This window comes from Falco naumanni, chromosome 6 (assembly GCF_017639655.2).
Source record: "Falco naumanni isolate bFalNau1 chromosome 6, bFalNau1.pat, whole genome shotgun sequence".
Lineage (NCBI taxonomy): Eukaryota > Metazoa > Chordata > Aves > Falconiformes > Falconidae > Falco > Falco naumanni.
Window position 1 is genome coordinate 55548065 of NC_054059.1, and position 26167 is coordinate 55574231.

Consider the following 26167-nt stretch of genomic DNA (forward strand, 5'->3'; position numbering starts at 1 on the left):
CCTGATTCAACCAGTTTGAAATATTTCCTTCCAAACCGCATCTCTTCGCAGTTCTATTGAGTGACACAGTCATTTATCTGTCTGAAAATTGTGGTGGGTGTGACAATGGAAGACTATATTTCTTGTTCCTGGTTTTGTTGAATGATATTGATCATGGCATTTGGAAGCAAAATGAACCTTCATCCCTTGTAATTCCTTTCTCTCATGTATTCTCTCAGATTTTGTCTTTGGATCTACAGAACGTAGTGCAGTGCCTTGGAAGTGAATCCAGGCTACCTTGGGCACGAAAGGTGGTATAGCAACATTAACACAGCAAGCTGTTTACGTTAACCAACCCCACTGAGAATATGTGTAGGTGGACCATCACACTGATACAGTAGCCTTTATTGCACCAGAATTAGGTTGCAGGATATTTCTGGGCAATAACACAGGCTTGTCCTTCAACATTGGCAGTGTCATAGGCTGCAAAGAGACAAAGCCTTCATCATCTCAAGCAGGAAAATGAGGATGGAACTCTGAGAGGCAGGAGACTTGCATAGAAAGCCCGTAGATCTGCCTCGGCTGTCAAGTCTGCTGCCACAATTAGTTCCTGACAACGGCTGATGAAGATTGAAAGCAGCTGTCTGTGAGGGGTACTGGAAGACACAAGAGTGTGTTCACAACACTTGGCCAGGATTATGAAAATAAAATCTTGTAATCTATGAAGAATATCAGTAGGTCAGAAACCATTCACATTTTCCAGAGGCTGACTCTGAAGCATGCTCTTCAGCATAACCAGTCCAAGTCTTTGTTTCTAATGGTGACTGTGTGTCAGTGATAGTGTTGCTCTTGAAAAAAAAGTCAGATGGACCCCGAATGACACTTCTTTTGTGAGACTATCTTTTTAGCTAATCTATCTCGTGCTACTCCAAGAAGAGAAGGAAAAGGACAAGACATTTATGGTATCTTGAAGTTCTCTAAGCACCATAAGCATGCACCAGTTTATCTGTTTTCAACCTTGCGTGGTACAGAAAGTCTCTTCCCTTTTTTTTTTAAAAAAAGGTTGTTGACCACTGTTATTGATGACTGCTACACTTAATACAGCAGATATTTCGCTGTATTAGATATCTTTGTTAAAGCCACCTCTAATGTTATCTCCATGACTTGGAGTTATCTGTCCTGGGGAAGAAGGCAGTGTTCATCAGAAGTTTATTTTTCAGAAATTACCTTCGTAAGACACACGTTAGTACTAAAGTGCATGGAATATAAAAAATGAAAACAAACAGTTACAACAAAAGGTAGAAACTCTTGTGATTGCTGATCCTTGTGCTGATGTTTCCTTTCCTGACGTTTATAGCAGTGCAATTATTCTATTGCTTTGAGAATGGCAGGAAGCTTGACTCATGCACTGTATGCCAAATATTCTCTTTGACCCGTCTAAAATTGATTTAGGCAGAAATAAAGTTTCTTATGTCTGATTTCAATTTATTCTACATTAAAAAAATTTGCAGTCTGACCTCAATCTAGAAGAAATTCAAAGTAGAAAATATCTCCCCAAAGGACAACAACAACTTTGTCCAATCTTTTTAAAATTATCTTAGTCTCTGTAATGGCTGATTGGATACACATGCAGCCAAAAATAGTCTGTAGACTCAAACAGATTCATAATGTGCCCATACTTTTATAAATGACTACAAATGAAATTAATTCAATGTCTCTGATTTGTTCGGTGGAACTGGAAATGGAGTAATGAAGAAGAAAATATTCAGGGTATGTTAGCAAAAGCAACTCCTATGACATAACCAGGTTAATGGATAAAGTTAAGAAGTGCATGTCTGCTGATAATAGGTTGGAAACAGAAATCTTTTTCTGCATAAACTATCTGTATGGATTGCTCCAACTCAAGACTTCAAATGAAAAATAAATTATTTTATATTAAAAAAGCAACTGTTGCTCAATAAGCTGTTGGAATACTGAGGAGTTATAAAGGTCCTTTTGCAGCAAAGACAGGATGTTTAGTAAAGAATGGTGATGTTTACTGCAGGTCTGGCTATTAAACTTCCTTTTGCAGTAGGGACACTATAAGTTACACCCAAATTACAATTTAGTTAACTGAAGTTTTGTTAATTATCACTAGTGGTTCATTTGTCTTATGGCATTTCTTCTTACAAAATAGCTGTACCTTGCAATGGCATGGGCTCAAGTTGGAATTGTTATGCAGTGTGCATGTGTTAGCTGCAATTATACAGAGACTGTTTACACCAAAATTACTTCTAGCAAGAACCTGGTTTGGAGCTGACCAGAACCTTAGAAATGGCATTTTAGGCAACTCGAGGATCGCTGTACAAATGAGCTGATCACACCTTCTAGAACAGACGGGAGGACCATGCAAGATGAGCTGTTTACTTCACTGTATTATAGGCAACTGCAATTCCTGATTCATTTAACTGCCTGAGGTCAGACCTGGTTTCTTGGGGATCTCTCAGAGCATTAACATTGGGCTTTGAAACCACATCATAGATATTATGTAGTGAAAGTTACCTGTTAAACATTTCCTGTAGCTCCCAGGAGTACTATTAATGTTGGCTTGCAGTTACAGTGTAGCTATGAAGTACTGACATACTGAAGGTGAGTGAGCAGCATATGCTTTTACAATTTTTGAATGAACACAGCTATATCACTTAGTGATTCATCATTACAGCAGTTCAAACATTTATGTTACCTAATCAGATGAAGGCAAATGCCTCACAGTCTGAACTGATTTGTTATCAGAACTATTTAACAGGATCATGAAAAAGGCTTTAGAATTTTTCCTCCAGGTATTTAAATATTTTATCTAGCATTTCTTTTTCACACTGATGCATATCTTTGTCATCCATATATTTATCCAGTCTTTTGTAGATTTGACACAGCATGAAATATCATATATAAATAATGGATAAGAACAAGCAAGATACCTGACATTCTTGATGGATTGACAGCAGCCCCACTAACCACTGCTGATCTTGAGCATCATGAGACTCTTGTAGCTAAATATGACAGTGGTCCTGTTTATATGAATGAAGTAAATAACAGAAACTACGGTCTCTGAAAGCAGATGTCCATACTAACCCCTTTAACCTGATAGTCATCTGTCCTAGTCCGAGTCTTGCTTAATCAAAGTAAGGGGGAATGGCAGATCCAAGAAACTCAGAAAGGTGGATATAGGGTCAGAAATGTCTCCATGGAGCCTTCAGCAGAGCCAAAGTTTGGTTGTGGAGGTGAAGCGTAGCTTTGTGTTTCAGTCGTGGTATAAGCACTGGGTGACAAGGGCTCATAGCGGGGGAATAGACATAATGTGTAACGTGTAAATGAGTGTTTTACAGAAGTAAGGAAAGGAGAGGTAGAAGGACTGCATTTTGACAGGTTAGAGGAAAGTAAGATGAAAAAGACTATAGTGGTTATAGAAAAAAGCAAGGAGGAAAGAAAGAGGAAAAAGGAGTAAAATGTTGAGAAATAAGTAAACACCAAACCTAGAATAAGAAAAGTTTTGTTATTTCCTATTCATTTACCCATACTCTATCTCCATCACCCAAATCACCATCATTTGTAGCTCAAATTTTCAAAAAAGATCTTTAACGTACAGTTTCACTTGGGATTACTGTGAATCTGATAAATCAAGAAAAAAAGTATACAAGTTTTTGTGGGCTGTTGGGAATAGCTTCCACAGACCATGCGTAGGCTACATGGCTAAGCTAGATGTACCCAAGGGAAGGACCTGAAAAAAGGCACGAAAGCAGTAGAACAAAGGAGGTGAGCAGGTTAGTTTTGAGGAGGCTGCACATACAAAAAAAGTTGGTATGCTTTTTCTTAATCCAAGATGATTCCTGAACTGTATCAGGATATAGAAGATTAAAAAAGCTACTAGCCAGCCTGCTGATATAGCTCCTGCTCAGGAGTGAAATCCCTCATCAAATCATAACATTTAGAAAAGCTCCTAGAATTTATACTGTGCCTGTAACATCTGGAGACTGATTAAACAGGATCATCGGTATCCAGTTATACAGAGCAGTGTTTTCAAAAATTAAATCACTTCACAACAGATGAACTTGTGATGTGAGCTGCAGAAATGAGCACCAGAGAAGAGTGTAGGACAGACACATGAGCTCCAGCGGCTACATCTGAAATACCGTATCATCAACAAGAACTGAAATAATTTTTTAAGGTGCTCCAAGTAAATGCCAAAAAGGTAATGTACATCTGAAACTATATTTATTTTCTTTTACTAATTTTGTATAAAACACTAGAGTCATTGAACTGGTGTGTAAGAAATGTTGTTAGTTGTTAGGAAAGAAGTTTTTTAATAAACATGTATGTCAAGGATTTTGGGGGACACAGATTACTCCTGTGTATGTTTCAGACCAGAATCCTCAATGCAGAGCCAACTGTGGTAGAATGATTTATCTTTACCTCTGCCATCTGTATGATGTTTTAAAGTGATCCCTCTGTGTGTGTGTGTACGCGTGTGTGTGAGTGCGTGCGTGTGTGTGCGCGCACCCATGTGTGGGGGGGTGTGCATCCACATGTGGAAGGTCACACCCCTACTGGTTTCAAAGACTTTCAATATACATCTGTAAGAGGAAGTGGAAGGTGGAGTTCCTTCAGGAAAGTTCAACTGTTGTGGAAGCCATTTGGAAGCTACTTTGACAGAGCTCTCAAAACACTTTTTGAATGTGTTGTAATGTTTTCTTTCTTGTTTGGGTTTGGGTTTCATTTTTTTTTTTTCTTCATTTCATCTTTCATGCAGGGATGGAAGAAGAGACGGTCTTGAATAAATAAAGACTTCTTCCATTGCTACATGGTGCAAGTTTTGCATTTTTAAGGCTTTGTGTGGGCCCGCAGGAACTGCAATCAACTATCAAACCTGCTCCTCGCATAAGTGACTTCTTCACAGTCTTTGGATGACGCGGGCACACCAAGTTCCCACAACTTTGATGTCAGTGCCTATGGGTAGTGTGAAATAGCCTTGGTTTAGGGTTTCCTTCTGGGAGGGCTTAAGTAGTTTTCTTAGGATTTCATGCATCCAGTTCTGTGACGGGTGTCTGCCAGATGACTGGTTGCACATTCAAATGTTCAGTGCAATTAATTCAGCCTACATTTTGTAATGTACAGCACCTAAGTTTAGGCGCAGAGGGCTACAGATATAAGTATCATTCTAGGTGTAGTATACTATAATATGTTTGTACAGAAATGCATAGTTAAGTATGCAAAATATGGAATTTTTCCTATTTTCAGATAGATAATGCTGCCTCTTCCACTCCTCTGTGCTTTTTGGAATATACCTGCTGACATGGCACAAGCTGAATCAAGATTATTTCTATTATTCGTGCTACTAACTGGAACTGGTGGGAAAACAAGAGGACTTTCTGCATTGTATTTTAAATTTGTTTTGAAAGAAACAGACTGAAAATTATCCAAACACTAACAGTTCTCATTCTGAGTATTCATGTGGATGTTTTGTTTTCCAACTATATTTCAAAGTCTTCTTGGGCAGCACAGACTGGCTAATTCCTTGACTCAGTCATTGAAAAAATTATTCAGTAAATACATGTTCAGCAAGATGTGATTTGTCCACATATTTGAGATCAGCACACATGAAATTGTTCTCGTATCTTGCCACATCCTATCTAAATGCTGATTTTAAGGGTTTGAGCAAAATCGTTAACTCTGAGGATCTCATCTTCTGCATTTGCACATACTTAAGCAGTCTTACTTAAGGTTTCCTTCACTTGTGTGAATAACAGGCTGCCTAGGCCACAGCCCACTGGATGATGAATATTTTATTGATTATTTCAGTTAAATATAATTAACATTTTAACAAAAAATCTTCAGAGAAAGTCCAAAGCCTGAGCAGAAAGAGATCTTTTTTGTACTTACCCTGATAGATGTAGAGTCTTTTAATAAAATTATTTGAACATGCACAATAATTTACCAATATTTTGTACAACACAAATTTCAGTGAAAGTAAAGATTTCTGTGTGCCTGTATAGTTCTTACATTTCTGTGTCTGTGTGACTTAATGTGCATATATTATTTTGTCTTAAGCACTCAGTAGGTAAATAAGAAATAATTTATTATAAAGCAAGGTTAATAAAGGTGCTGATCTTTAATAATTAAAGGTTCACTCAATAATTTACACATGCGAGACAGCAGAGATTCAGTCAGGGTATTTAATAGGTCCTTAGAATAGAACAGGTGAAGTTCATACAATTATAGTTTTAACATTTGGCACTCTTTCATGCAGAAATAATTCCAGTCCTTTCTTTTCTTCCTACACTGCCCTTGTCTTCTGTATGGTGCTGTGAGGGTCAAGTGGCTATTGCACTATGGACCCCATTCTCAGCACTGCCCAAAAAAAGCTTCCAGCTAAATGCTACGTAACAAGCATATACAAAATGTTATAAACCCAACTGTAAGCATAACGATGGATGGTATAATAATTCTGTTCAGTATAGCCTAACATTTTCACCCAGACTGTAACTGGGCATGTTTCACTTGGTATTAAACTTAGCAACTGGCTCCAAATATTTGCTGAAGAGACACTGAATAATCCTCTTGTAGCAAATTTTTACTAACTCTTACTGATTTGCAGTGTATGCAAGTCTACCTGCCATTAACTCGTTTATAGAAAGAAGAAAATACTTGGTATTCTGTTAGAGTGTAATTGGATGAATCCTAATTTGTGACTTAGGAAAAATAAGATCAGCCTACATTGTAATCACAAGACTAGATTCCACTCAATTATGCTGATACAAATCCACTGTAATTCCATTAGTCAATGAAGTTTTTCCAGATTAGTGCCAAAGTGGCTGAAATTCAAATGCGTCCTATAATTTCTATTGTCATCTTGAAGTAAAAGGCAGTCTCCTGGTTTTTTTTTCTTTCTTCTCAGACAGTTTTTAAATAGGGACTGAGGAAATAGTAGGCAAAGGTGAACAGTACATCTTTACAGGGATTTTTATTATATAAGGCAAAATTTTTTGATCCCTCTACAAGAATGTGGAAATACTGCATTTCTACACTTTTTGACAGGAACAGGCAAAAATTGTGCTGCACCTATGCCCTTACTCTGCAAGAGAGACCCAAGTGAAGCACTGCAGGCACGCTTATCAGGCCCCAAGGGGCACACAGAACTCCTTCAGTTTGCTCTGCTGTTTCCCACATGTAAATATGTACGATTGGCCTTTTCCAGGTGTAATCATGCAGTGTCACTGCTGTTGCTTCCTACATGTACCTAGAGCTGCCCAGGCACCAAAGGTTGATGATTCCAGGCCTTTTTCTAGATACCTGTCTATTAACTAGCCAATTACCCTGGAGCTGCCCAATTATTTTTTACTAAATCAATTAAAGCAAGAAAAAATAGGTCAGATTATGGCTGTGTTTCAATTATGATGAATATTTCCTTCAACATGACAGGAGATTTAATTCTGAAAATCTGAAAAGTACTGTTATACATAGGAATACTATATTGCCTTTATTATGAAGATGTAAATGACATTCTACTGCCTAAAGAGAACTTGAAAAATGGGGAAATAGCTCCTAAGAATATTTTAAATTTAATTATCTTTTAGAAATGCCTTTTATCAGAGTATATCTGTTTGGTAGATCTTTTCCAATATCAAGCATACTTCTGCAATCCATACCAGAAAGCTCTGTGTGCATTTCAAGAACCTCTGCAATGTATTATCTCTGCAGCAAAATGTAATGTCATGCTTGAAGCTACGTTTTTAAGTTTTTCTCAGTTATACATTTTTAGGGAGAAAAAGGACCCTTTAAAAAAGACTTTTACAGTATATCTAAATTACATCAAATGAACGCTCAGTCTGGCTGCTTTCTTCATGGCAATCATGCGTTACTTTATCAGGCAGTCATATGAATTTTAACTTCTATTGTTCACTTGTTCACAATTTCCTGAGGTGAGCTCATTTGGAGTTGAGGTTAGAAGCACAATCATGTCAGATTGCTTTGAAAAAATCTGGTCAAAACTTTCTGAAGTGATTATTGTCATGAAAACTTGAGGGCAAGTTGGTTCAGTTTCTCTTCCATTCTCTTGTGTGCTGTGAGGGAGAGAAATCTCTCTGCCTTATAATTAAAATCGTTAGGCCAGATGCTGTCACTGTGCAATATCAAGCATAGAAGTAACATGTTTCAAATGGTGAGACTGTGTGTCAGTTCTTGAAACGGATGGACTTCCACATTTGATATGGAAATAGAATTACATCAGGTACTGCACCTTCTTATGCTATTTGCATTAATGCTTACACAGCCTCCCCCTTTTGCAGAAAGAAGGTACCTTCAGAAGTAACAGTAAAGTCAATAGGAATAGGTAGGTACTTCAGGGTGCTCATTTATTCAGCTTTTCTAGACTGATCTTTAAAACACGCTTCATCTTGAGAGATCTGACATTTGTTAAGACTTCTTCCCTCCCAGCTGACTTAAATTGGAAATCATTCTGATTTTGAGTACACAGATATTGATGAAAATATTCTGAAGCATGAAATTTGAACTGAAACTAGGAATGGTATTAGAAATTCACTCTCTATACAAAAATTCAACCAGTTCAGTTACATGCATTTTTATTGGACCTGATATCTGCAAGTTTGGGTGGATTTTTTTTAATAACTCCTACTTGGTTTTGTTTCGGAATGATAAAATGATACGTTGCTGAGATTCAAAGATATGCAGCTGTGCCAGTATGCAAACCAGACACTTTGTAGATAAGAAAATGTTGCCTAAGCAGTGATTGAAAAGACACTTATAATATGCAGAATCAGTTACTGGCATTAGAATTCACACGCTTTCACTCAGCATGTTTTCTCTGTTAGTCTTGCTAGAAAGCCTGGATAGCTTTAGTCCACAATGTAAACTAACTCAGTAATGGGTCAATGGTCATTCTGATTGCTGACATGGAACACAGCTTAATTTTCCCAACGGAGCTGCTGTCACTGATACAGAATGGCATTCACCTGACAGCTGCATCTTAGGAGTTCATGTTTCTATTCTTGTTCTGAAATTAACAGTCCATATTGCAGGCACGCAAATGGAGAGTCCCAGGTTTAAACTCATTTCCAAGCAGAAAACCGATAGATAGCTTAGGGAGTTTTAAGAATTCTGACCTTTTCTAAACATGAGATTAGTGTTTCATTGCTGTATATTTAGAATCTGTTATTTTAACTTCTTTTGGGTTTTGGCTTTGGTCTGAATGTCTGAGAAATGTGAAAGTAGGACTGAAAACAGTAAAAAAGTGGAAGGAAGTGTTTCGTTTTGTATTTGTGAAACATCTGGGTTTTGGTTTCTTTTCATTTTAGTTTTCTGCCTCAACTATAATTTGCAAACAGTACAGTAATCAATATTTTAGTGTGTGCTTAAACATGAAAGCTTTTAATTGGGAAATAAAATGGTCTTAACTTGTTGTTGACACAGAAACTAAAATCATTGACAGCTTATCTATGAGGGCATCAGAAAAACAATTGTCATTTTCAATCAGTGGATAGGAGGGTTTTATGTTAATTTTAGTCTTTATGGCCAGGTGAAACACCTAGAGCATCACAGCAGCATTTTCTGCCTTCATCTCCTGACACGTGAAATCAGGGCAAGGTTACAGCCACATCTGTCTGTGGTAATGGAAGAAGAGCATTTGTTTCATACCAAAGTATGATGTCTTTACTACAGGATGAGTTGCAATTATGGAACAGTTGCTCTGATAAGGTGGTTGTGCTAGCATTTTCCTACAGTATTAGAGAGGGAATCAGATGACAAAAGACACAGAAATGCACTGTCACCCCGTCTCTATGTTTTTTCCTTCAACTTCTATTAAAATGTCACCACAAAGTAAAGCAGACTGGTGGATGTAGAAAACCCCCAAGGATTTTTATTTTCTGTACTACTCCTAATCTCTTCACAGTCTCTGAGACTCTAGTGATTGATAAGCCTTCACTGATACCTGTCAGTGATGCTTAATGGGGCATAAAGCTGACCAAGTGAGCTGTGAAGCTCTCCCTAACAGGTTTTCCAACTGGGAAGAAATTCTTGTCAACCTCAAGATACTATCTCAGTTAGCAGATTAATTTCATTTGGACTGCTGTCACACCACATTAGCTCTCTGAACATTTCTGATGGTAGCAAAATAGAGATTTATGGCGTAAAAATGACATAGGAAGATATGGGGGTTTTGTTATTCAGTGACTCAAGTATAATCATAGCATTAAAAAATATTTCTCCAAATTGCCTAATTGGTAGCCTTAAGCCCCTAACTCAGGATCTTAAAGCACAGGTCTTTTTGCAAGGGACAGTTGATGATCTGGCTGCCAGCAGCTGCTCTGATCTGAATCCAGCTGTGGCAGTGGGAGAAGTGGAAGGGCCACTTATCCCTCACTTCTCTTATCTGTTCCTTTATGACAAGTTACTGCCCATCAGACTTGGTGGCTGAACTGCGTGTTTTCTGCTTGTTGTGTAAATTGCTTGTTGTGTAAACTGCACCTTAATTTGCTTCATTCAGAATAAGCTAGCTTGAACAGTTTACAGAGTGGGATTTACTAAACTGGCTCTGCTTGGTGCAGTTATTGCATGAACCTCGGATTGGAGGAGACCCAACAGTGGTCAAGATCAGCCAGGTGTGGCACCAAGGGATCATAGACAAACTCCTCCCTTGGCTGTGGTAGAGCATGCCCCTGCCTGCATCCATGACTGATTATTACTGGGAGAGAGCATTTTGAGCTCATGCTGCTTGTATGCTCTGAAAAAAAGAAGCCAAAAACTTTCTAAAATGCCACTGAAATCAGCAGAAACCACACATGCAGCAATTTGGATGAGGAAGAAGATGCTATTTTTGAATGACTGTTTACACGATTTTTGCACTTTAACAAGATTCTATTACCTATGAACAGGGCTTTTACTCTGTTTGCCTTTCCATGCTATGACCAGGAGGAGTCTTAGTTGCATCTCACTCTTTGCTATATAAGACTGGCATGGAAATACCATCACTTTCCAAACACAGTGTTTTACCACTTCTTTTTTCTGGGAGGCCGCCTCCCCCTGTTCTAGCACATTTCTACTAATGAAACCATTTTTGCTTTAATGTAAAAGCACTGATGTAAAGAGGTGACTGGAAATATTCAGGACAAGTGGCATTTCCCACACCAAGACCTTTCTTAAAATGTCCGTTGGTTTCTTCCTTCAGCCCACCGTCCAAGGAGGGTCTCTTCCAAGGTAGAGCCCATCTCAGTGTCACGTAATAGTCTGCAGAAAATCTTCAAATTCTACATTTAATAACTGTCTTTTAAAACCAGAGTAATTTTCTCAGTTTCATGACATACCTTATGATGCCATGTCCCAGGTCTCAGATTTGTAGTCATGCTTTACTACCTTCCAATTTTAATTCATTCCTTTTCAAGTATCCTCTTCAAGAGTCTTTACATTACAAGTTCTAAAACTCAAAATACACTATCCAAACAAGATCTTTGCTCTGCAACAAGTATTGCTGCAGAGTTCAAAGCTTCGGCTTGTATTGAAGGCAATTTTTCATACATCTATTTTTGTCTCCAAAGTCATCAGATGGAATAATTTGTGAGAATTTGCATGAGACTCCCAATTGCTTGTTCTTCTCAGCTCCACCTGTAACTCTGCTTATTTCACCATGGTTACTCCAGGTTTATGTATCAAGTAAAGGCACAAGTGAAGTCAGTAGGGGCTGGTGTTCTATATATAATGCCAAACATTAAAAACACAGATCGTAGATATTATAGTGTGGCCATTCAGGGTTACTAAATACTCTTGACTTTAAAATATCTGGCCTACGTCTGTAAGGGGAATGTCCAGGAAGATATCCAGAGGTGTAATATCCAGCCGATATGCATAGCTAGACCTTCTACCTTTTGCTATGTTTATGCAGAGAACCAATTACATCTTGACATCTCTGAGATGCATGAGTCCTCCTCCACAGGTTAGCCTCAGCTGGGTTCACAAAACGGGCTCAACTCTGAATTTCTAATAAAAAGGGAGAGGTTCTGGATAATGAGGCTGGGCATCAGGGACACAGGAAAGGTAGGTTGAAGTTCCTGATCTGGTGAAGGGGTACTTCTATAAAGTGAGCTTCATAGGGAAAGTGACAGCTCACATTAATCATGGGCGCTATACCAATACCGTAGTAAGAAATGTTTGCTGGTAGTAAACGTATTGTATTGTGCTGTGATGCTGAACTGTCAGCCATGCTAGCTGGATGCACTGTGCTGGGGGCCCAGCTCAGCCCTGCACTGCCCACACCTGCTGGCTCCTGATTTCAACCCTCTGTTTTTCCAGATGTAGCCAATGCAGTGTTGCTGCACCGTCAGAGCACAGGGCTCTCCTCTCCTGAACCCACAGTGTGGGCAGTCCAGAAAATGTCTCTGCTCAATCTGAAAATCCCATGTCTTTGAGGAGAGGAGAAGGGCAGAGTTTCCCAGCAAAAAAATCCACAGTCAGATCCTAGCTCCACAGCAAGAACACTGGGAAAGTAGTGGGGGAGTGAGGAGAAGAGAAACACCCTCTGAAACCCTGTCTCACACAAACCTACAAGTACGGTAATACCTCATACTGTTATGACATGATGCATTTTTTTTCGATTTCAGTACTGTCATATCAAATTAAGATTGATCCAAATTAAATCTAGTTAGGCAGAAGAAGGATTTGAATCTATTTTCTGTAACGTAGATAAAAGCTATTACCTACAGACTACAAAGCACAAGAATAATGACACTGACTCCATCACCCCAGTGTGCTCTCATTTAATCGCAGAGGTAGAACCTTGGCTGTGAATCTTGAGGGGAATGGAGGTCTTCTGCTCTTGGAAAAACAGTGCTGACTCTGTACCCCTCCTGACAGTATTTTTCCTTGGCTAGCTAATGATGTTCTTTGCTCTGTTTGCAGTGGGCAAGGCACTAAATGGCAGGGTATCTTAAAAGTAGATGCTACAAATTACATCCTAAATCCTCCTAGGAAACTAATTCCCATGTCCTGGTTCTGTTTTGAACATGGGTAACTAGTTCCTCCTACCTTGCATGGGTGCTGAAGAATTGCATTCAGGTCTAAGAATCACTCAGATACCATAGTGGGGGGAAATGCAGAAAAGCCTATAGAGGCTAACTCCAACTTTAGAAGAAATTACAGAGTTTGATAAATGACATTTGGTGAGCTGCACGGTGAAAAACAAGGGGAAAGCAAATATTAAATAGTTGCTAGCTGCATGAGAATCTTGTGCTGAACAGGATGGATGTTAAAACCCCAGTATATCCTAAAAGTGTGTCATAATCTGGTGAAATAATTCAGGTTTTAGAGCCTTCCCCTAAATGTCAAATGCTTGCTTTTTAATATTTTGAATTTTGTTCTGGTGTATATATACACAGTGTTTTTCTTTGAAAAAGAAGTCTTGTATTTCCCTAAAGAGCTTTTCCTCACTTTGTCCTAAGATAACTTCCTTATAAAAGTAAACCTGAAGGGCATCCTGTTGAAGGGATGGGCTGATTTCTTTCATTCTCTTTTTCTATTTGTGTGCCACCTTTCTCTAGGGCAGACCTGCATGGACAGGCCCCTGCTGGAACTCCGTGTTTCACATTATGCTCACTTGGATCACCAGGCTGCTGTGACCACTACCCCTGATACCAACCCATAATTCATCAGATGTGCACCCTGCAGCCTGGGGACACCCACAGATTCCTGTGGGGCAGCTCCTCTATTGCCCCCCATGCAGGAGTGTGCAGAGCAGCTGCCTCTGGTGGATGTGTGATGCTCTCCTCTCTGCATGTCTCTAAGCAGCAGCTGGTTGGAGCAGATCAGAGCAGTTTCTGCCAGGTGGAGGTGTTGTTCCTTTACCCACAGACACAGAGCAGGCAGAAAAGTCTTAAAACACACACATCTGCTAATTTGCATCCTGCCTACCTTTTCTAGAGCTTAGACAGATGTCCAGCTGTCTCAAGCACACGCAGCTAAGTCCCAACTCACTCTCCATTCCTGCTGAGAACACTACATATATCTCAGGGTTTTATATATGTTTATATATATATATATATACATGTATGTATGTATGCACTTACCTTTTCCCAAATTACTGCTGCTTGCTCACCTTCTTTTTCTTTTGTCACCTTTTTTTTTTTTTTTTCAGAATGGCATTTGAACTTCTATTTGACCTCAGCTTGTATACCTCACAGCAAGCAAGTAGGTGTTTTCTGGTAACTCACTCTCTTCTTGCTCCCTGAAGGACCCTCATTTGTGTTGTTCATCCCTCCAACCCACACCTGGCAGTCTCAGAGCAGGAACCAGCAGATACCGTGAACAGCCTTACAAAACTCACTGAATTCCTCCAGTCTGGGCAGACTTTATAATGCAGAGCAAGTGCAGGTCTCAGCTTCTTTCCATAGTTACATTATCTAATCAAAGTATTTTGCACTGAAAGCTTTACCATTTTGCATCAGCATACCCAGGCTCTGGCCTTTGTGAACTTTAATTAACATTTTGAAGAGCTCAATGTGGTTCCCTTTTAAGGCTGTCATGCTGATGTAGAACTTAAGAGATGACTCCTGCTGCAACAGGCAGCTTTAGAACAGTGTTGGCTAACTGCCCTGGGAAACTGATGGAGAAGAGTAGCTCTTTCAGAGCAACAGAGGAAGAAGGGACAAATAGTTTTATATGTCCTTCCTGCATGCACATTGACCTTCTGTTTGCCACTAAAAAGCAGAAGCTTGGACATATGCAATTAACTTGTCTTTCTATGAATTTCTTTTTCAAGCTGTGACAGCAAACAGAAAACCAGTGATAATCTGGTATCTGTAGCAGATAATTCAGAGTAGCTCTTCCTCTGCCTGAAACACACTGGAACAAAGCTTTCAGAAGCAACGTCAAGATGTGAAGTCCATGGACCATAATCAGTGGGCTGACAGAGTAAAGCCAACCCTTCCTAACTCCTAGAAGAATTAATAAAAAAACATCGCTTAAGCTGGCAAATAAAAAACAGGGAATCAAAGGAGTATTGCAGTTTATGAAGTGTCCCACACCAGCTTTAAGATTTTTTTACATCTTTAAACCCAGACCTGTGTTTTATATCAAGCCTTTCAAACTATGTATATCTGGATTATGCGCAGATTCTGACACAGTAACCACAGCATAATGACCATGTGGCTCCTTTATTTCACAAAAGTAGCCCATCTCCTTGTGTGGTAAAGTCCATAGTTTGTAAAAATGTCTAGTTTAACAAGCTCAGTTTCCTACGGGCTCAGGTGGAATTGGAAAAAATGGGCAGCTCAGTTTTGGATTTGCAGAAAATAAAGAAAAATGATGCTTCAAAATTGATAGAAAAGTGATAATGAAACATGTACAGCTCCAGCCCCCTCTTACTAAACCAGCCTTATAATTTTTATGCAGCACAACATGATGTTATGACATGAGTAGCTGGCTTTTTTGTACCTAATGTATTGTATTCAGAGCACAGAGATGGGAACTCTTTTTCTTACCTGACCCAACATGCCATTTACTCTGTCAGTACTGAAAGCTGAGAAGGCCAAGAGAAGCAATGACCTTAGCAGCATCGTTGTACAGAAATCAATGAGCACTGATGAAAATAAAGACTTCAACTTGATCATGAATAAAAGTATCTCATAGCATTAATAAGTTTGATTAAGCACAGGAGAGATGAGTAGATAGCCACATCTATAATTTTAATTTTAAAGCTTCAGTAACTTTCTGAAATAATGCTTTATCTGTTCGGTGCTACTAGATTCTTCTAATTTCAGAAGTTCCTCTTGCTCTCTTTATTCAGCTATATAGTCTTTCAAGGCTTCAACAGGGGGCAAATGCTTTTGGTTGTGAGACAGAGCCAAAATGATTTCTCTGTTCTTTCAGGATAGGGGCAAGAAGCATCCTTCAAGATCAACTCAGTTAAAGGAGGCTTTGGGTTTGATTTTGAATGTAAAACAAACTCCAGAAGAACCTAGAGGTAGGGGGTAGTGTTTTTCCTCACGCTTTCTTCACAAATTAGCAGAGTTCATAAGGCTTTAAAGAGGCATATCTAATGATCTTTAACAACTGGTGGTAAAACTCACTTACCTAGTTTGCCCGATACTAGCTGTAAATGAGGGTCCCTCAGGAGAACCAGCCACAGAACACCTCACTTCTTTTAATAATACCAACCTCTGTTTCTATGGAAACATCACATCATGTTTGCTGCTTGCAAGACATGTTTTTAGCCCCTTTTAAAATAAACTGTGCTCTCTTTACATTGTTTTTGAGACTGAAAGAAGCACTCTGCTTCCAACACACCAAATTATTAATGCCTCTCCTTCCCCTCTAAATAAAAATACATTGGATGTATAGACTGTCATTGATAATCCTTGTGAGAAATAATCGCCTTTTCTTAGGTTACCGTTTCTAAGAACAATGGATAGCTCACTGCTTTATGGCAGGGCATTGGAAATTTTGGAAATGTGGCTAAAAACAAATGTTATTCTGTTAATAATGGTGACTGTTTGGCTCCATTAAGTGCATACTCCCCTGCACGCTTTTCCATATGCCAGAATTTGGCATATGTGGTGATTTGCACCACTACACATTGAAAGTCCTTGCTCTTTATATTGCTAGATACTTAAAGATGCTAAAAGGCCATCTGTCAAATACCTAAGGTGTCACATATGTGTGTATGTACTTCCCTGTGCCTGCACTGGGCCATCAGTTTTTCAGCCTGAGTCACTACTGAAATAAATGGGGTTTTCCTCCCAAATTACAGATACGAAGCAGCACTGGGTAATTATATTGCAAATAAAATAAGATGTTAAAAGCTGCGATTTGTCTATGTCATTGATGGATGCTTAGATCATACTGAAACAATTTTATAATCTGATGAGTTTACCATTGAAGCTGTTTTTATAGCTTCCCATATCTTGTGCAATGAAAATAGACTGGTCTGTTTCAAGCTGTGATGGAATGAAGATTTACAGAGCTTGGACAGTCAAAAGGATGGCATTATAGGGTTGTCAGAGTAACAGGCCTTGGGAATCTGCACTGTTTACGTTTAAAGGGAGAAGTCAGCTGGAAGCAGACATCTGAAGCATGTTGGATTGATTTGCAGCTCAAAAGCAGATTGTGTTTGGGAAGAGAAGAATGGAATTCTGGCTGGCATCTGACTCTCAGATAATATAACAAAAAGACATCTTCCTGAAAAAATGGCATTAGCGCAACCCCGCTTCGGCAGCAGCACTTTCAAACACCTAGTGAAACACAGACCGACCTTTGCAGTAGGCCATGGAGAGAGCAAGCTGGTGTCGTAACTGAAATCAAAGCAAACCAGTCTAATCCGTTTAAAAATTAAAAAATAAAAAAGAAGAGTTATTCAAGGTTTAAAGAAAGATAAATCAAACGTATTTCATACAACACTTCATATGGTATTTGAATACCACTTTTTGAAGTATGGAAGAGATTGGATCTTATATTTCTCACTCAGCAAGCTACTTTCATTGACGGGGACTTTCTTCAGTGCCCGTAAGCCAAGTATAAAAGAATAATTTGCATACTCAACTTAAAAAACAGCATTGTGAATATAGGTTGGAGTGAGAGAAAAAAATCTCAGATGCTATAGAGCATTGCCAAGTTCAGATGAAGGGTTTATGAAATCTATAAATTAACTCCCTTGATTCACAATACAGGCATGCCTGGTAGAAAACCAAATGTCTCTGTCTTTCTCTTGTGGAAAATATACGTAAGTTTTACAGAAAGCTTTTGATACTTCTGCTCCTCTAGTACTTCTCGGAGTTTTTCTGTGTATTTCATTACTTCAATGAAATTCCTTGCCTGTTAGTTAAATGATACTGCTCCTTAGCTAATTTGTGAAGATCTGCATTTTCCTATCTGCTCCTATTGTGCTAAATTGTACTTCATCTCTTACTACTGTAGAATTTTCAATTCTCTATTGATCAATATGGTGCACTGTCATTTAAAGGAGAATATTTTCACTAGAGTTGAAAAGGTTTTGTATGAAACACACAGTAATTTTCTCCTAAGATGAGTCATCTTTCCCTCTGCCTTGTTCTACACTATTTCTCTGGGTCTTCCCTTTACAAAGAAAAATTTTAGTATGAGCTTTTAAAGACACACAGGATCTGTCTCCATTACAGCTGAAACTGTTGATTAAATGGGTAGAGATACCACAAACTTTTTTAGTCAATTCCTCATACCTACTTTAACCCCCAATTCCACATAATTCCAAGCTACTTCTTGAAGCAACTTTTAAGTCTATAATAGGATCTTTAGGCCTCTCCATTTTTAGCTTCTGTTTGAATAAAAGTATTTTCTGGAATCATCCGGGCATTTCTGTGTAGTTCTGTGCTGGGGGATACAGACCATCAATGTGCCTTTTGAATTGCCCTGTTCTCTTCCTATCTTTTTTTTCAGCTTTGTCATAGAGTGCTCGGAAGGGTTGTGTGACTTGTACAGCACACCACCTCTGGACCTCTAGCTATCTATTAAACAGATAAATGCAACAGGCAGGGCCAGCGCTTTTATGTTCAACAAGCAGAACCTAAAACATTAGAGCAACACAGACACGCAATTTATACCTTGCAAACAAAACAAACGATGCTGCAGGAGGGTGGACCCGCACGCAGAGTGATCTCTCTCCTCACGCAGGAGAGTGCTCCCTGCCTGATCCTGCACCTCGGACGTCCCTGCTGTCCCTCACTGCAGCAGCTCCTTTGCTGGTGGCATGTCCTGTTCCCCTTTGGCCATGTATCCCTCTGACATAACGGGCATTGACAGACTGTATATCATCTTTTCTAGCACAGCTATAGCAGTCCAAATGTTGCGCCCAAACTGGTGTTTAGTGAGCTGACAGATTCTCTACTGGTACCCACGCTGTTAGAGAGCACTCTCCTTCCCACTCTTTCCTCTCCAATAACTTTAAAAAGTCAGGACTGGGTGCAGAAGGAGAAAACACAGGTAAAAAAAATGTTTTTCTCTCATCAGCAATAGCCAGAGTAAAATACTTGGCTCCAGCTGTGGAAAAATGTAAGCCTCTGAGTTAATATTTTTCAATAAACAGAAGAAAGAATATGGTAAAATGTAAAAACGTAAATGTCATGGAGAAATATTCTAGACTGTAATTGTTAAATTATTCCTTTCAGTTTGTTGATCCTCAGCAAATTTTGAAAGTCTGGCATGCAGGTTCTGATACACAATCAAAATTTTCATCCAAAGTTTCACAAAGTTATTGTTTTTAACACCAAAAGATACTGTGATTGTCAATCTCTTGATTAAGGTAAACCAGGAAGATTAATCCAGTAAATACAAATTCATGATGAAACCCATTAGGTATGTCTATTTGGAAATCAATCTTTCTTACATGGTTAATGTCAATATTACTTGTTCACTCTCAGGTAACAATTACAGCACCGTAAGGATTTCTTTTCATATTTTAAATACTCTTTATTTTATTAAACCTCTACAAATTGTATGACATGATATGACAATGTTTGGTTATACTCCAGTAACTGTAGTAATAGCTATTTGTGCCATCCATGGACTGTGGCACAGCTGAGAACCTGTAATGGCAGTTTAGAAACTGGACCCCATCGGTGATCAAACGTGATTCCAACACACACTTCAGCAAGGAAAAGGAGGAGATTTCTGCACTTACTTTCACCAAAAAACAAGCTGAGGAAAAAGGATTTTTTATTACTTGCAGCATTAAAGCATCATCAGTGTTATACACCAACATATAAAGGGCAACTTCCATTGTAAAAAACATTATCAAACCCATAATTTTAATTGAAGATAAGAAAGGAAGGTGAAGGGAGAAAGCACTGATGAAGCATTAAAATACAGATTTATCTCATTTTAATAATTTTCTCTTTTCCTTTTCCTTTGAGGTATGTGAAAGGTATGGGATGATTTGCAAGGACATCACCTGCTATTGCACTTCCTTAAAATTATTCTGAAACAGGAAAGCCTTTTAGCAGTGCTGCCATGTTCACTTTGAGGTTGCCTTTCTGGCTACGGCATCATAGCACTGAGCCAAAGGACATTTCTAGAAACTCTAGTACGAGAAGCAGAGTAGGCGTGGGGAGTGGTGAAGAGAAAGGTTGCTCCTTCCAGCCTTCTCTTCTTCTCCTTTTCAGTGGCCAACAGGTAAACAATGTTCAAGCACAACAGTATGATCTAGTTAAAATAAACTGTTTCAAATACATTCTAATAATGTCACCACAAGATTTCTCCCATTTCTAAAATCTTTCAGACTATAATTATTTTCCACACTCTTGAAGACCCTTCAACATAGATCTTGTAATATAGGTGGTCCATTCAGTCCTCATTTGGTTTTTTAGACTGGACTACATAAAACAATATCACAAATCCCAGTAGGTTTCTGCTATCTCAGGCAACTTAGAATAAAAATCCCTGTCCCTGAATCTCATTTAAACCATCAGATGCAGCTCAGCAGAAACTACCAAAGCTAAATGTCAAGGTGGTGCAGTGAGCAAGCTGTGAACTTAATAAAAAGAAGATCCAGACAAAAGCCATGACAGTCACCGCTGCTTCCTATGTCCAGCAAACGCAACCAAGCAGCTAGATCTGCAGTTCTATTCTTCAGTTGTTCTTCTTTTTTCACTAAAGTTTTCCAGTGCAAGTTTTGTGGCACTACTTAGTATTTAGCCTAGCTAGGGACAGGTAGTGACTGAGCAAGCACTAGGATTTTAAGAGGGAGAAACCAGAAAGAATAATATGGAAACCTTTCAAGGTAACAAATTAATAAGGAATTGTGGTAGTGATCGGTGATAGTACAGAAGTATAAAAATGTCGGATGAAATAAAACTGACTTGAGTGCTGCCATTCTCCAAACAAAACCATAATGATTCTCTTTGTTCTTCCTTGGTTGGAAGAGCAGAGCTTAACACATACCAAAAATCAAAACAATGTCTGGTTTTTTTATCCCTTTCTCTAGAGTCCCATGTACAGATTCAGCTGAGGTAAAAGGAGGCAGTGTGAAAAGGCCAGCTGAAAAGCTTTTCTCTTGAAGTTTGTTGTGCCAATCCATAGGACTTGCAGTTTGGCTAATATACTGTAGTCCCAGAGACACACCAGTTAAACCTAGACCAGCTGGATAATCAGTTGAACTGTGAAAAGTTTAATTTTATGGACATTTTCTTTCTTTTTTTTTATTTTAAAAAAATTATATTTTATTAGAAATCTATAAACTCTTTTCTGTATTTTCTAAAATACAGGGAAAGGTCTTATGTGAGTGAATTGCACTCACTCATCTCTTAATTTTTTTCAGAATTAGTGTTTTCCATAAGTCTGTACATTTTTGTCTGTGAAATAGTGCTAAAGAAGCGAAAGAAAATTCAGTACTACTTTGCTGACCACTATGAATCCCATGAAAACTGGGACACAGTGTGTACATGTGTTTGTGTGTGCCTCCGGAGGGGTGTGTGTGTACTAAACCTTCCTGTCACAGGCTCTGACATCTTGAGTTTTCATCATCAGCATTCCAGCTTCCAGGATAGGCAGAATGAAAACCAAGAATGATGTCAAAACATAACTGTAGGTACTTGTGCAGGGAAATGTATATTTTTTCATATAGAAATCCAACCACTGGCATTTCACCTGTGAATCAAAGTCTGGTTCTAAGCCCACAGGCAAAAAATTGTAGATGTGGTTTTGCTATTTGTTCAGATACTCATCATATTTGTTCTCTGATTTGCCTAGTTTATCTCTTTAAAGTCTCTGGTTTCATGTTGATATGATTTAAAAATCTGTTTTGTTTTTCTACTAACCTGTGCAAACACCTGTAAAAGTGCAATGCTTCTAGAATGCCATTTCTGGCTGAACAGCTTCTTAATGAGAAACTGAAACAAACCATTCAAGTTTTCTTTTAAGCCAGGTCACCAATGTTAGCAATCAGATTTCTCTTGCATCCCTAATTATAATTCTTTACCGATGTTAATCAGTATAATTGTATCAATCTTCCCTTCTCAGTTTAGGTAACAGGAATAAAGGAAAGGGAGTTTTTATTATTACCTAGATAGAACAGACTTGCCAGAGACTAGAATTTGCAGTAAGGGATTGAGGCTATGCTTATTACATGCTTTCTAGTAAAAATTGACAGGATCCCTGCCTTTAAGGATAGGATAATCATATAATTTTATCAGAGACTGGTAAAGCCCAGAGATAAGTGGGGACCTGGCTATGCACCTTCAACTTGTTGGCTCTGCTGCTCCTTTTGCCATCCTGAAAGAAAAGCAGGAAATGTTTCTACAGGGAGGATTTCGACTAGCTTTCTCTAAAGGCATAATTTCAAAACATTAGATTTATTTCAGACTAGATTTCCTGTGGGAATACAAAGTCAGAACAGACCTCCTGATTCATTGAGGCCAGTCCTCTGCTTTGTCTGCAGTCTCAGGTAATCACATCACACGCTCTTTTAATAATTGTCTAAGTACTGTCTTAAAGCTAGATGCACTTAGATATTTCGTGCATTGGGAGACTTTCCCAAAATGGTTCTTGGGCTAAAACCTCCTAATTTCTTAGTCTAGCAAACTGAATTAAAGCATTTGCAACCAAATATATTCCTTTCTGACACAATAAGCTGTCGACTTTATGGGGTCCCTGACTTAAAATCAGACTTTTTTTCCACCTCAGGCTGGGTCATTCTCATTCCCTTTATTCACCTAGACTTTATCCCAGTGTCCCAGTTTTTATATCAGTCCTTTCCCCTGTTCTGTAAGCTCTCTTTGTGTTCTTACATATTTTTTGTGTGTGTGTGCGAGATGGCTTAAAGATTTTATGTAAATATTTCCCCTTTTTGTTTGACTGAAGTTCCAGATAGGTCATGGTTGAATCTTTGACTACAAACATTTGATTTGAAACCCTTAAACGTTCCAAGCTCCTTCACCAACTTTGGATTTACTACCGTTGGATTTGCCTCCATTCCACCCTCATGATTGCTTCCAGGACTTGTAATTCATTAGGAAAGGTTAAAAGTGTTTTGAGCTCATCAGGGCACAAGACTTGAAAGCTTTAAGTAGGAGGTGGAATAAAAATGTCTGAGATAAGTACACAGCAATCTATCAGCAGTAAGGAAGAGAGGGAGTGGACCAGAAGATTTGGCCTCTCTGCATCCTCGTGACTCAGTTGTTATGCCAGGGAGGTGGTTTGTTGCAGGGAAAGGCATAAGGAGGGCTGGCAAGAGGTCAGACAAGAGTCTGCTCAGGACAAAAGCAGGAATGCTCTGGCTGAGGTAATGGCAGCTGGTGAGGAAGAAGCTGAAAAATAGTAAAACATGTAAATTCAAAATACATCAAATTGTAATCTAACATAACTTCTGAAAGGCACACACTGTTAGTCCCACCGTGCCAGCACAGTCTGGTACTGTCTGCAGAGGTCCAGCACATAGCCAGTTTTTCACCACCTCCTTTTGTAGTATCTTTCTTTCTCTTAACCACAATACCAGCTACTATGTTCAGCATAAACGTGGAGCTATGTAATAAGACAATTCTGTAACTGAAAAAATTATTGAAAATGGTTTTTGCTTTCAAATAAACTGTGAAAAGACTGAGCTGTACAGTAAATGAATGAATATTAGGGAGGCTTTGCCTTTTTACATACTTAATAGTATGTGGGGGGTATGTTTTCCTATCAGCTTAAGGATATTGTATACATCTAATTCATACAATCTAGCTGAAGGCATACTTACAATAGATGATCCTTCACAAGGTGTCTATGTATTCTTTAACTGTTCCATTATTTCAGGTGTTTATGGTAATTGTACATCTCAGGCTCAGCACCTTGAGATGAAATGCACTTCAGTGCATGATTCACTTTCTTAGAGTGTAGTGCTTTAATATTTAAACATGGGGAAATGAGTTGCTGATTATTTTTCAGTCATTACTTTTGATTTCTTGGCTTTATAGACTTAATCAGATCCCATTTATTTAAATACTCAAAATTACTTTGTGATTTAAAACATGCAGCTGGTTATGCTGGTTAGTGTTTAATACAGCAAACAAATCAATTTTTCATGTTACAGGTTTTTTGATGCTTTATATCATGGCTAATATAAATGACATAATATTCCCTCAGTACTTTTTATTTTAAAGAGCTGTAAAGCCTTACCACTAGTATACTACCAATGTGCCTTTTTGTATCTCCCTCAGTTTACAATAGTAAAATAATGTGAAATCTCTTGGCACCATTCCAAGTTAAGGCTTTTCTAATTTATGCATAAGTGAACTACTTTGTACAGAAAATTCTCCTTTATGCACTGCATGAGATCTGCTTAAATCTATGGGAAAAAAACCCCAACTTTTAAGTTTGTCATACCAATGAATATGTTATTCTTCCAACATTCTATTTTTCTTCCTTTAACCACTGTAGGAATGGGACTGTTAGTAGAAAACATGCAACCAGCGCCATTATATCTAGATTATCTTAACCGGAATGTCAGTTAAACTTTAAAAATCTTCATTTAAGATCCTAATTTCTTCTAAATGACTGTCCTGTTGAGGACTACCAATACAAATCCAAGTTTGAGGAATTCTCCCAGTATTTAGCATTCTATTCAAATGCAGTTATAGTAGCTCAAATTGGGTCAGATTGATTTTAAATTTTTACCACCTGTTTCACAAAATCAGGAAGAAAATAGTAGCTCTGTATGTGCCTTATTATGTTTCCATAATTTCTTTTTTTTTGGCAGCTGACCACAGGAAAATCATCTCTGACAGGTAAGTCAATTAGATGAGCAAAAAAGAACCTAACTGAGGCATTCTACCCCCATCCCTCCATATACAGCTGGCTCTGTCCCGAGGAACACAATCACTGAGGATTTAATCCAGTTCCCAACTCAGAAATTTTATGTAAATAAAGAGTACATTCCTGTGTACTTAAGGATTCTGTACTGCACAGTAAACCCAAAAGACTTAATGCATGTGGCTACAGCGAACTTAAGTTGATTCCCAAAGCACAGCCCAGGCAGTGCTTCATTTTTCACAGCACCTGGTCTGTTGATCATTATCAATCTTTTCCCATGATGATGTGTCATTATCTTGAATGGGTAACTCAGGATGCCATGAAAATGTATCCTGAAGCATGCTAATGGCAGAGAAAAAAACTCATCTTCTGTGGATGTTTGATCATGTAAGCATTCTCATTGTAAGTAAGTGCTTCCGAGCAATAAAATCTCTTTTAGCTTACCTGGAGGAAGACCTAGAAGTCTTCAAGCTAAAAGCCACCACTACTGACACAGTGTCTGTTACCAAAACTGTCATTGAACACAGCCAGTTCTGTTGTGATACAACGTACAGATCTCTGCGGCCACTGGAAAGATGAGGTGTCTACAGCTTGCTGTGACCACAAAAACCTCTGCTTACTACAGAGCTTGTAGGCATACATAGGTTTTCTTTGTGTTTTTAAAAGGAAGGATGACTACTCAGCACCAGCCTCCTGGGGACTCTGGGGAAAGACCCTGGGTTTAGATCGTTGGAACCAGAACAAACCAGTAGCACCACCAGTTTGGCTGGGCTGTTATGGAGGGCCCGTGTTTTGCTCAGTGGCAGTATGGATGGTATCTACAGGAACAGCAGTAGGGAACTGTCTGCTTTGCAGTCCATGGGAATGATCAGATTTGCCTGAACTGAGGGCGTGGAACAGCAATTTCATGAATGATTGTGTTTGCAATGTGCTTGTACTGTATATGTTGCCCATTGATTACAAATGCCAGTCACTTCACAAAATGGTTGGAATTATAGCATTAAACTATTTGACCATTCCATGCTGTAATTGCATGACACTGAAGAATTTTGAGCATTGCATGTAATGGCTACCATGTTATTGCTGTCATTCTGTTTCAAAGCCTGGTGTCGTGACATCCTATTACATGAATGTCCTACTTGGTGGACTTTTCTGCAGGAAAGAGTCCCCAGCAAGCCATCAGCGAGACATTCATCACAGTGATTTTTATCATGAGACAAGCTAGCCTCGCCCGTAAGCAGTCTGTGTCTCAAAATACTTTCCAGCAGGAAACACTGTATTGCAGCTGTTCCACAGCACACAGGTGAGCAGTACAAGTGGCTGTTCACTTTGTGACCTCTTCCACCTCCAGGTGCCCCAGGTACATAACCTGAGCCTAAGAGCTTCAGCTGCCTGA

General features: G+C 38.8%; 1 long non-coding RNA gene across 1 annotated transcript; it reads left to right on the forward strand.

Moving 5' to 3' along the window:
* The first annotated feature begins 4077 nt into the window (after positions 1-4077).
* Positions 4078-5780, forward strand: LOC121090502. The gene is made up of 3 exons (XR_005828592.1): positions 4078-4207; positions 4766-4954; positions 5254-5780. It is a non-coding gene; the product is annotated as an uncharacterized LOC121090502 (long non-coding RNA).
* Positions 5781-26167: the final 20387 nt, after the last annotated feature.